The 13437-nt window shown below is 42.9% G+C and overlaps 1 protein-coding gene across 2 annotated transcripts in view; it reads right to left on the bottom strand.

Annotated features, from left to right (window-relative positions):
• Nucleotides 1-13437, bottom strand: part of LOC132770411 (cytochrome P450 2J2-like) — a 50074-nt gene extending 36637 nt beyond the window's left edge. For both annotated transcript variants that reach the window (XM_067466104.1, XM_067466105.1), the window contains exon 1: nucleotides 13227-13437. The gene's annotated coding sequence lies outside the window, so the exon portion shown is untranslated. The remainder of the gene's footprint in view (nucleotides 1-13226) is intronic.

The following is a 13437-nucleotide window of genomic DNA, read 5'->3' as shown; positions in this document are numbered from 1 at the left end:
TCAAAGAGCCCCTTGAACCCCACCAATGATAGAATTGGGCCAAACTTCGCACACAGTTGACAGTGATTTACAGGAGAGCACGCCTGCTCTCCCCTCCCTGCTTGGAGTCTCAGAAACCAATCTTGGTACACAGAACTCTCATGGCCAACAGAAAATACTGGAAGGGATTGCTGAGCATTAACCTTGAGTTTTGGAGTTGTAGTTCACCTACATACAAAGAGCACTACAGACTCAAACCATGATGGGTCTGGACCAAACTTGGCACGAGTACTCAATATGCCCAAATGTGAACACTGTTGGAGTTTGGGGAAAATAGATCTTGATATTTGGGAGTTAGAGTTGCTGGGATTTATAGTTCACGTACAATCAAAGTGCATTCTGAACTCCATCAATGATGGAATTGAACCAATCTTGGTACACAGAACTCTCATGGCCAACAGAAAATACTGGAAGGGTTTGGTGGGCATTAGCCTTGGTTTTGGAGTTTTGGAGTATATACAAAGAGCACTGCAAACTCAAACAATAATGGATCTGGACCAAAATTGGCATGAATACTCAATATGCCCAAATGTGAACACTGTTGGAGTTAGGGGAAACTAGACCTTGATATTTGGGAGTTGGAGTTGCTGGAATTTATAGTTCACCTACAATCAAAGTATATTCTGAACTCCATCAATGATGGAATTAAACCAATCTTGGCACACAGAACTCTCAAGGCTAACAGAAAATACTGGAATGGTGTGGTGGGCATTAACCTTGAGTTTTGGAGTTGTAGTTCACCTACATACGAAGAGCACTGCAAACTCAAACAATGATGGATCTGGACCAAACTTGGCACAAATACCCAATATGCCCGAATGTGAATACTGTTGGAGTTTGGGGGAAATAGACCTTGACGTTTGGGAGTTGGAGATGCTGGGATCTATAGTTCACATACAATCAAAGAGCATTCTGAACTCCATCAATGACGGAATTGAATCAATTTTGGCACACAGAATCCCCATGATCAACAGAAAATACTGGAAAGGTTTGGTGGGCATGAACCTTGAGTTTTGGAGTTGTAGTTCACCAACATACAAAGAGCACTGCAGACTCAAACAATAATGGATCTGGAACAAAGTTGGCATGAATACTCAATATGCCCAAATGTGAACACTATTGGTGTTTAGGGGAAATAGACATTGACATTTGAGAGTTGGAGTTGCTGGGATTTATATTTCACCTAATATCAAAGAGCCCCTTGAACCCCACCAATGATAGAATTGGGCCAAACTTCACACACAGTTGACAGTGATTTAGGGGAGAGCACGCCTGCTCTCCCCTCCCCGCTTGGAGTCTCAGAAACAGCCCTCCCCTTGGTTGAGAGGCCGACCAATCACAGCGGAGGAGGGCTTTTGGTGGGAGGATTTGCCATCTATTTCCAAAAAAGAAGAGAAGGACAGGCAAAGAGATCTTCAACCTTCTCTGCCAAAGGGGTTCCTAAGACCATCAGAAATATGTGTTTTCTGATCGTCTTTGACAACCCCTCTGAAACCCCTCTCAAGACCCCCCATGGGTCCTGACTTCCAGGTTGAGAAATGCTGCATTAAAGTGATTTCGTAGCTAAAAAGCTCATACTTCATGTGTCAAGACCAAGGCAGATATGAGGTGAGCATGCTTTTATTTTTTAAAAAATCCATGTTGATAAGCCCAGTGATGGCTTTTCCTCTTTTTTAGAAAATTAAACCAAATATTTTATGAAACTGTTTTTTCAACCTAGACACACCTGTCTTCTAAATTACCTATCTCCTAAATCAGCTCCAATCAACCCAAATGATTGTAGCACAGTTCCAATCCAACCAAATCTATTTCTCTCCAACATATTGTCTCCTTAATCAGGCAGGTAGCAACACACACTCATTCATTTTTCCATCCTTCTGTCTCATACAACAGTCCTGATTCTTTGGGGTTTTCCTAATATTTTTAGTTCCAAATTTGCCTGTCTAAACTTAAGATCATTTGGAAAGGGCTCTTCCCTAAGTGCCACCACCTTCCCAATCTTGTTTGGTAAGAACAAAGAAGAAGACCTTCAGGATTTCTGAGCCAAATTTTGCAATTCCCTCCCTAGTGTGTTTCACAAAGCTGGCAAACTGGCATTGAAGCTAGACCATCATCTTTGGGTACATTCCCTATTGCACAATAACATGATCATCCTGCCATCTACCTTCTCCTCCTGATTAACCTGTCCCCCTGCTATCGACATGCAAAATCTTCCAATCATTCACAATCCATTAATGTTCCCATCCTATACACTGTGTTCCACTTCTGGGTTGACATTGTTGCACTCCAGGCTAGGAAAGCCCTCTGATTTTAAACATCACACAGTTGAGTAGAAATGCATGCAGTTTATGGAAGATATTTTTAAAGCAGTAGCAGTAAAAAGCACTCCATAAAAATAGGTAAATCCAATTAGGTGGAAAGGTAAGCAAGAACAAATAGTCCAGGAAATTAGTCCATTAAAGTTCATGAAAAACAAAGGCATCATCTTCTAAGATAAAATTCCAAAACTTGAATCATGAAACAAAGGCACTTAACACATGAATCTTTCCAAAGCAAGGCTTCCAAGATACAGGAAAGATGTCTTGACTCAATTCCAAATGATGCTTCATCTGACTACAGTTTCTGTACTTGGCATTTTTATCCCCTAATTACTCTATGTCCCAAGCAGCCAGAAATGGGTTTCGTTTCAGCCTTGACTCTCTTATCACTCTCTCTTTTAGCTTGGCAGAACGCCTGAGAGATTGGTTTGTTTTTCTATGCTCACTAAAAACATCTCATCTATCTAAGTAACGGTTGTCCCCTGACATTAAGTCCAGTCATGTCTGACTCTGGGGTGTGATGCTCATCTCCATTTCTAAGCCGAAGAGCCGGCGTTGTCCATAGACACCTCCAAGGTCATGTGGCCGGCATGACTACATGGAGCGCCATTACCTTCCTGCCGGAGCAGTACCTATTGATCTACTCACATTTGCATGTTTTCGAACTGCTAGGTTGGCAGAAGCTAGGGCTAGCAGCTGAAGCTCACACCACTCCCCGGAATCCCACCTGCAACCTTTTGGTCAACAAGCTCAGCAGCTCAGCGCTTTAACCCACTGTGCCACCGGGGGTCCTCATCTATCTACTGGCTCATTAATTTCTGCAGCTGGCCCAGGTGCCGAGCTATTCTCAGGCTCCAAATCATGGGAAATCTCTGGTAGCAATTCAGGGATCACAACATCATCCCCAAACTCTTCAGGAACATTTTCATCAGAAGAGACACTTTGAACAGGAATCCCATTGTCCTTCTCTGCATCAATAGCCACCTCATCATTAGAAATATCATTATCTACATAAACCTCATTGCCATTCCCAACATCCAGAGACACAATCACAGGCTGAACTCCAACAGACATGTAAACAGTGAAGTGATGTCGGTTTTGCATCCATTTAAAATATTACTGTTATATTTGCCATTTTTTGTTGTTATTAATTGCTGAAACTGCATTCAAAAATTATAGAGCAGCAGAAATGCAGAAAGGTGGAGTTATGAGGGTATACAAAACTGTGATTGCAGGACCATGAACAGGCAAATCAACACAACTGCATGATTAAAGAGAGGTGCAATCAAATGCTCATCCCTCTTCCTATCATAGCACAACTGTCATGTAATAGAAGCTTCATGTGATAATATCCTAGGACTGCTCCTTCCTTGCTTTCCTTTGATCAACAAATGAAAACTATCCTATTTCAACAGGCTTTTAGGATTATTCAAAGAAGTGGGCTTGGAATAATATGTTGTCTTCTTGGTAATTCTGGGCACAACAATAGAAGGAAGATGTTGACAGGCTGGAATGTGTTCAGAGGGGGCAACTAAAATGATCAAGGGTCTTAAGAACAAGCCCTATGAGGAGCGGCTTAAAGAGCTGGGCATGTTTAGCCTGAAGAAGAGAAGGCTGAGATGAGACATGATAGCCATATATTAATATGTGAGAGGAAGTCTTAGAGAGGAGGGAGCAAGCTTGTTTTCTGCTGCCCTGGAGACTAGGACGCATGGCAAAGGCTTCAAACGTACAAGAAAGAAGATTCCATCTGAACATTAGGAAGAACTTCCTGACTGTGAGAGCCATTCAGCAGTGGAACTCTCTGCCTGAAGTGTGGTGGAGGCTCCTTCTTTAGAGGCTTTTAAACAGGCTGGATGGCCATCTGTCGGGGGTGCTTTGAATGCAATTTTCCTGCTTCTTGGCAGAATAGGGCTGGACTAGATGGCCCATGGGGTCTCTTGCAACTCTATGATTCTATGATTCTAATATCCTGTCTATCTTAAAGTTAAAGTGCAATTAAACAATTTATAGATCATAATTCTATGTATTAATAAATTGCACTTTAATGCAACTTCTCTAAATTTTATGGGTGTTTTCATGTCTATCTGAATCTGTATTGGTTTTTATGTTCCATATTCACCTTAAGTTCTTGGCATTGGGAAACGAGACAATATAAATATATGAAACATTTCCCCTCCTCCTCACTTTCGTCTTTGAGGGAGCAGCAATGTGGCTAGGTTTGCATCATAATACCCTCATGAAGCACAGATAATAAATATAATGAAGATTATGCAATTAGCTGTTCTCTGCTCTTTTTCTCCCAGCATGGGGAACCTGTTTGAGGAGTCTGGCTCAGAGCCCAATATATTCATCGTTGTGTGAGCCACTTGGGTACATCAAGCTGTGGTTCTTTCTGTTGGTGAAGTTTGGGGATAAATGTGGATTTTTGTGTAATGAAACCATATAATCAGAGGAGGATATGATAGGAAGTTCAGCATCCCCCCCCCCCATTTCCACTGGGGATACATTCCAATATACACACACACCTAGATACCTGAAACCATACAATAGCAACCCTTACATCTGACTATACAGTGTTCTCTCACTTATCGCGGATGTTATGTTCCAGGACCACCCGCAATAAGTGAAAATCAGCGCAGTAGGGAAAGGAAGCAAGCCCTCCTCCTCCTCCTTTTCCCTCTCCTCCTTCCCCACTCACTCAGGGAAGGAAGGAAAGGAAGCAAGCCCTCCTCCTCCTTTTCCCCCTCCTCCTTCTTCGCGAAACAGCGAGTCCGCGGAAAGCGAACCGTGAAGTAGCGAGGGAACACTGTACTTGTACCATAGTTGCTATGTGTAAAGCCAACTTGAGTCACCTTCAAGGTTGAGATGGGTGGGGTATAAATATGGTAGATAAATAAATAAATAAACTGAACGTGTTCTGTCGCGCGCTGGGCCTGTAACAGCTGTACTTTTCTATATGACGTATACTTTAAGCCCAGCGGGAAGCCAGGGGGCCTCAAAGAGAGGTTCTCAAGGATTTTTCTGAAGTGATGGTCTTTAGAGTCTTTAATGATACAACAAAGTATTTATTATGGAACAAACAGCAAATCTTCAAAGGGTCAAGCAACACTTCAAGGCTTTCTTAGTCTAGTCCTCTATGGACTGGCACCTGACTTTGATTAACTGTACTTTCTCTGAAAGAAAAAACCCTTTTTAACCTCTCCCAGGCTGTCTATTATCTATGCCTCATCGATGTGGGTCCTACTACCGATTCCAAATGCATCTGGGTATCGACTAGACCTACCAGCCGAGGCTTGAAGATATTTCAGCTGGAGTTCAGTGGATCTGTAATGCTGTCCTCCCTCCGAGAATTCTTTGAAACTTCAGGGCTGTTTTTCCTCTGATTGCTGTGAGGCTGTGAGGCTGTGAGCTCTCAGCCAGAGCCTTGGGACCTTTTCCCTGGAATTTCTGTTTCTGTATCCCCGGATGTTATTGAGAAAGGAAGCTTTTCTATAAGACAAGCTGGTCTACGTCCTATAACTTAGCTACCTTGTGTGAGACTGCCCAAAAAATGGCTCCTTTCCCTCCCAGAGCCCAGAACAAGGGGCGGAACCAAAGCTTAATTTTGATGGACAGGAGGCCTGTCCTATGACTGCAAACATATAACAGAAAGAAAATAAAGTTGGAGCTCCTGGTACAGCCGTACCAGCACAGAAAGCATACCATAGAATAGCACAGGAGGACTTTGGAAGTCCCACAAACACTTCTAGCAGGATTTTTATTGGAGCATTCAAAAGAGTAACTGGATATCTATTCCGCAGATCAGGAGGGTTCATACTATAATCATTCTTATACATTGTGCTGGTATGGCTGTACCAGGAGCTCCAACTTCTTTTCCTTTCTATTGAGTGTTTGCATGTATTCCAAAGTTCCATGCATTTTGCAATAAGGTGGCTTCCCTTGGTTTGCATTCATAGGGCCAATGACCCATCAATTATCATTATGTTCTTTAGTTCCGCCCCTTTTTCTGGGTTAAGGAGGGAAAAAGGGGACCTCTAGTTCAGTTCACACAGAGAAGCCTTTCGTACAGGACTTCAATCAGTTCCACCTGTAGAAAGCTTTGTCTTTTACAGCTTTGCTGGTGGGATCCAGTCCGACAGCTCTACAGAGAATTACAGCATAGCCTTTGTTGGAGAATTTAGCTCCACAACTCTACAGCCAGCCTTCGCTTGAAAATCTACTAAAGGACTCTGTTTGGTAAGGACCACTCACGGCAGCCATAAAGCAATTTGGACCAGGTGTAGGGGCCCACACCAACAGAGCTTAAGTCAGATTGCCCAGGGAGGGGTCAAGGATTTCCCTTGTAGGAGGAAGAAACAGTTTATGAAGAAAGTTGCCTGTCCTTTGTGGGCAAGATTTAAGCAAGCCACCAGTTGATTCAAAGCTTTGAAGTATTTGTTTGATTTATTGAAGATTTAAGCAACAATAAAAACTTTGTTGAACTTTCTAAGTCTTTAAAAGAACTTTGTGTGGGGAAATTCGAAGGGCCTCTCAGCCGAGGTACCCCCGGCGTCCTGTTGGGCATTCAGAAAACACATCCTGTCTACAGACTCTTTCACAGGCCCAGCACGTGACAGCACAAACATGGAATCCAAAATGGAAGCCTTGCGGGAAAGAAAACCATTCATTATTCTCTTTTTAGACTATATATGTTGGGTTTCTTGGGCATTTAGCTTGATTCGTCTTCCTTGGATTTGGGCTCTGCTTTTAGAAGATGAAACTTTCTTAATCATCCCAATGAATCACTCCTACACTTATACATATATTTAAAATTTTATTAGATTATTAACAACTTGACGCAGTGGCACAATGTAACAATTTTTACAAGAACAAACAATAAATTTACCAGCTATTGCATATAATTTCCCCAGGGTTTATATGAAATCTTTGGTTTGTAGATTCCCAGCATGAGAAATGTATCATTCAGCTGAAGCATCTCTCCATTTTTTGAAGATAGTCATTGGCCTTATTTCAGAAGCAACACAGCAGACCTTTAATAACATTTTATGAATCTTTGTGCAACCCCAAAACAAAATCTTTCACAAGCATTTGCCTCCTAGGAGAACTTGCAGGACACTTGTACTCACAGGCACACACATGCAGAGCTAAAGGGATAGTTAATATTAAATATTTTTCTATATACAATGTGACGACGCGAGTGGCGCCACCTATGTATAGAACTGTTAGTTGTGAGATTTAAACTGTTGTATCATGCTTAATCTTGCCCCTTTTTACCCTGCTTATGTATAGTTGTATGGATTGGTTGCTTGTAGCTGTCAATCAGTACTGTTTGGCTCCACCTCTTCCTGCAAGAGGGGAGAACTTCCTTTTTCTTATTCATTCTGCCATCAGAGTTTGTACCAGATGGACGTGAGTAAGAGACTTGATTCTAAAAGACCCTGATTTAAGTTACCTCTTAGCACCAGTTCTGAAGTTTTTACCCCTGGGACTCATGCTTTATGTCCAGATCATCCTGGACAATTATTGAGGAGACCCAGGCGCCTTCAAGCCGGTTCTTTTGGCACCAAAGGAAGATCCTGAGTCTTCAAAACATAGGCCATCTGAACTGGGGTTGTGAGAAACACTGCTATCATAGAGTTGGAAGAGACCTCATGGGCCATCCAGTCCAACCCCACTCTGCCAAGAAGCAGGAATATTGCATTCAAATCACTCCTGACAGATGGCCACCCAGCCTCTGCTTAAAAGCTTCCAAAGAAGGAGCCTCCACCACACTCCGGGGCAGAGAGTTCCACTTGTCAACATCTCTCTTGAATTGTGGTGCCCAGAATTGGACACAATATTCCAGGTGTGGTCTAACCAAGGTGAAATAGAGCATGACTTCCCTGGATCTAGACACTATGCTCCTATTGATGCAGGCCAAAATCTCATTGGCTTTTTTTGTGGTTTGCTCCGGCATTCACAGCCATTAAGGAAAGAGGAAACTTGGTGAGGCTTCTCAGCTTCAAACCCCTTGGACCCAGGACTGATTGAGACTGTAACATATGTTTTCCTTCACCCCTCTAAAGTTTTCCAGCTCATTGCTTTGAAGAAATGACTTTGTGATAAATAAAACATATCTTGAGCTATTTACAGCGTTTTGGGTTTTTGGGAGTTCCAGTTTCCTATAGGAGGGCAAGAAGCAGTCCCTTGGGGGAAAGGTGCCACATCCATCCCTCCTTCATTAAGACTAATAGTCCCCAAGTGCGACGGCACACAATGCTTCCACGCTTCCAGCATGGATGCGTATTTGTTTTCAAATTTTCAAATTTCTAGCATTGCAGTAACGTAAAACCTCAGTGAGAATTAAAGGACATCATTCCTTGAGAGGGAGAAAGCAGCGGGAATCATCCTCTAAGTGTGGCGTTCAGTGGTCTTCCGTTTACAAAGGAAATAGAGAATTTATCCATGGTTCCCATCCCACCTTAGAATGCCCAGTTTCAGCTGTTTCTATGTGCACTGAAAGCAGTCAAGGCGATTGTTGCCTAACTCCCCAAGACTCTGTTTCTCTCATTTTTAAAGACGAAATCCACCAGAAGCGATGCTGAATTGTTTCATGGACTCTGTGGGACTCTGTCTTGAAAGTAAAGAGAGATGATAAGAAGATGGTTCTTCCCACTTTCCCCATCTTATGGTATGAGGTCCTGAGAGGGGCGTGAGAGATCCCCTCTCCAGGATGGCCCCGCAGTTCCAACCCTTTTCATCGTTAGCAGATACATGCAGATGTTGTAGTCACGCTAGAACTGTCCATGATAGAGCAAATCTAAGGTCATTTTTGGATATAGAACAGTGTTTCTCAACCTGGGGGTCGGGACACCTGGGGGGATCATGAGGGGGTATCAGAGGGGTCGCCAAAGACCATCAGAAAACACAGTGTTTTCTATTGGTCATGGGGGGTTCTGTGTAGGAAGTTTAGCCCAATTCTCTCATTGTTGGAGTTCAGAATGCTCTTTGATTGTAGGTGAACTATACATCCCAGCAACTACAACTCCCAAATGTCAAGGTCTATTTTCTCTAACCTCCTCCAGTATTCACATTTGGGCAGGTTGAGTATTCATGCCAAGTTTGGTCCAGATCCATCATTGTTTGAGTCCACAGTGCTCTCTGGATAAAGGTGAACTACAACTCCAAAACTCAAGGTCAATGCCTATCAAACCCTTATTTATTTATTTACTTTACTTTACTTTACTTTATTTATATACCGCTGTTCTCAGCCCGAAGGCGACTCACAGCGGTTCACAACAAATAAGAACAGCAAAAATTCAATGCTACAGTGTAAAAACAGTTAACAACCTAACATATTACATAATTAATAAACAATTACTACAATAACCATTCACTATTCACTATCGTCTCATCATCAAAAACATGATCCAGATTCGTCATCCATTATTCTGTTCCAATGTTCATTAACCAATCATTGCACTAATTATTCGAACAGCCAGGTCTTCACTTTCCTGCGGAATACCATTAGAGATGGTGCTAGTCTAATGTCCGTAGGAAGGGCGTTCCACAGCCGAGGAGCCACCACCGAGAAGGCCCTATCTCTCATCCCCGCCAGTATTTACTGTTGGTCATAGGAGTTCTGTGTGCCAAGACTGGTTCAATTCAGTCATTGGTGGAGTTCAGAATGCTCTTTGATTGTATGTGAACTATTTTATTTATTTTTTTGTCGTGTCAGAAGCGACTTGAGAAACTGCAAGTCGCTTCTGGTGTGAGAGAATTGGCCATCTGCAAGGACGTTGCCCGGGGGACGCCCGGATTTTTTTAAATGTTTTTTACCATCCTTGTGGGAGGCTTCTCTCATGTCCCTGCATGAGGAGCTGGAGCTGATAGAGGGAGCTCATCTGCGCTCTCCCCGGATTCGAACCTGTGACCTGTCGGTCTTCAGTCCTGCTGGCACAGAGGTTTAACCCACTGCGCCACCGGGGGCTCCTTTATGTGAACTATGAATCTCCCAAATGACAGCATCAATCTCCCCTTTAATCCCACTAGAATTCAAATTTGGGCGTATCAGGCATTTGTGCCGAATTTGGTCCAGTGAATGAAAATACATCCTGCATATCAGATACTTACGTAACGATTCATAACGGCAGCAAAATTACAGTTGTGAAGTAGCAACAAAAATAATGTTATGGTTGGGGGTCACCACAACATGAGAACTGTATTAAGAGGTCGCGGCATTAGGGAGGTTGAGAACCACTGATTTAGAACATCAAATTCCTGTAACACCTAATTTTTGCAAGTTTGCCATCATCAAAACCTTGACGCAGACAAAGCAAAACTACTTTAACTGGGGAGTTCATCTTCCCAAGGGAATGATTTTCATCTTGTTTGGGGTGAGATTACAGGTTCAGCAGCAACTTGATCTATCTTTATTACTGCTGTAATTACCAACTAAAAGAGGAGTTTAGCCCAGAAGCAGGATGATCAAAGAAAGCTCCCAAACTGCTTTATCTCGACACATAAAACCTAAGAAACCCTCCCCAATCCACAGCTACCACTGCTTGAAAAAGAAAGGAACACTGAACATGAGGATATATTGCCTCAGAATTCTGAGGTTACATCATTAGATGTACAACTCTATGAAAAAATGAAATTATCACAGGCGATCACTTGTGTCTGAGTATGATTGTATTTCAAAGACAATCACAAAAGATATGAAATGGTGCAGCTTTATCTATTTCATAGAATCAAAGAGTTGGAAGAGACCTCATGGGCCATCCAGTCCAACCCTCTACCAAGAAGCAGGACTATTGCATTCAAATCACCCCTGACAGATGGCCATCCAGCCTCTGTTTAAAAGCTTCCAAAGAAGGAGCCTCCACTACACTCCGGGGCAGAGAGTTCCACTGCTGAACAGCTCTCACAGTCATGAAGTTCTTCCTCGTGTTCAGATGGAATCTCCTCTCTTGTAGTTTGAAGCCATTATTCCGCATCCTAGTCTCCAGGGCAGCAGAAAACAAGCTTTCTCCCTCCTCCTCCCTGTGGCTTCCTCTCACATATTTATACATGGCTATCATATCTCCTCTCAGCCTTCTCTTCTTCAGGCTAAACATGCCCAGCTCCTTAAGCCGCTCCTCATAGGGCTTGTTCTCCAGACCCTTGATCATTTGAGTCACCCTCCTCTGGACACATTCCAGCTTGTCAATATCTCTCTTGAATTGTGGTGCCCAGAATTGGACACAATATTCCAGGTGTGGTCCAACCAAGGCAGAATAGAGCATGGGGAGCATGACTTCCCTAGATCTAGACACTATGCTCCTATTGATGCAGGCCAAAATCCTATTGGCTTTTTTTGCCGCCACATCACATTGTTGGCTCATGTTTAACTTGCTGTCCATGAGGACTCCAAGCCAGGCATTGTCCCCCATTCTGTATCTTTGCATTTCGTTTTTTCTGCCTAAGTGGAGTCTCTTGCATTTCTCACCGTTGAACTTCATTTTGTTAGTTTTGGCCCATCTCTCTAATCTGTCAAGATCGTTTTGAATTCTGCTCCTGTCCTCTATTTTCTGCTCTTTAGTCTTATACCCCGCCACCATCTCCCCAAGGGGATTCGAGGCGGCTTACAAAGGGACAAGCCTGAACATTACAAATAAAACAAGCACAATAAAATAAAATCAACAGCAGCAATCAAGTAAAAACATATCACGCTTACTTAAGGGATCCCTCATTGTCCTAATAGAATAGTCTTTCAGGATCAGTGTAGTGGTGGTGGGTCTATAGGTGACTGTGGAGCCCTATTCTTGATTTGCATCTTCTCCCACAATGAGGGCATCCGTTTCCAGGTGGAAGGTGGTCCCAGTTGGGGTTGGCTTGATGCACCTTCTTCTTCTTGGCATGTTTCTCTCTTTCGCCCTCCATTCGTGCCTCTTCAAATTCTACAGCACTGCTGATCACAGCTCATCTCCAGCTGCAGCACTAAAGGGCCAGGGCTTCCCAGTTCTCAGTGACTATGCCAGAGTTTTTAAGGTTGGCTTTGAGCCCGTCTTTAAATCTCTTTTCCTGTCCACCAACATTCCGTCTTCCGTCCTTTCTTTTTTCAAAATAATTTTTATTGATATAGAGTAAAAATATAGTAACCAAGGAAAGAGAGGAAACATAGTGTTTTCAAGAAAAGTAGGAACATAGAGAAATAGAAATGTTTATCTTAAAAAAAGGAAAAACCTATTTCCTTTTTTATGCAAAGTTTGGTCCAGATCTATCATTGTTTGTGTCACCTACGGATGTGAGAGCTGGACCTTAGGGAAGGCTGAGCGAAGGAAGATCGATGCTTTTGAGCTCTGGTGTTGGAGGAAAGTTCTGAGAGTGCCTTGGACTGCGAGAAGATCCAACCAGTCCATCCTCCAGGAAATAAAGCCCGACTGCTCACTGGAGGGAAGGAGACTAGAGACAAAGCTGAAGTACTTTGGCCACATCATGAGGAGGCATCCTTGAAGTGACTGGACTGACCTTGAAGGAGCTGGGGGTGGTGACGGCCGACAGGGAGCTCTGGCGTGGGCTGGTCCATGAGGTCACGAAGAGTCGGAGGCGACTGAACGAATGAACAACAACAACAATAGGGAGGTCGGACTGTGATTCTAAATATTATCTTCTTTCAATCACTCTGCACTTAGATCTTAAGCCAGAACTCATTATATCTGTGTAATTAAAAAGTGAATCTAAACTGTTAACTGTATCATATTCTTTTAGTCACAGGTATCACCATTTCCTTGCCTCTCTTTCAGCAGATGGAAAGATGCAAAGGGATAGCAAAAATAACAAAACTATATATTTTAAAGTAGTTGGTTACAATTTTTTTTAATTATCTATTTTAAAAACTGTACTCACCTCAAATCCAAAACTACATGTATCCTGAGATTTTTGCCCTTAGCTTTACTCTCAAAAATTGGGTGATCCTACAGATTTTGCAAGAAATTCCAGCATATCAGTGGGTTTTGCAGCCTGATCCGTTGCGCAGATGGGCACTGCCACCATCGCCTTTTCTCTGCAGTGTGTACGGCTGCTCTCACAGACCATAATGCTCTGGACTTCCCCTTGT

Source organism: Anolis sagrei, chromosome 3 (assembly GCF_037176765.1).
Source record: "Anolis sagrei isolate rAnoSag1 chromosome 3, rAnoSag1.mat, whole genome shotgun sequence".
Lineage (NCBI taxonomy): Eukaryota > Metazoa > Chordata > Lepidosauria > Squamata > Dactyloidae > Anolis > Anolis sagrei.
The sequence above is the reverse complement of the archived record's forward strand: the minus strand, read 5'-3'. Positions and strand labels throughout refer to the sequence as shown.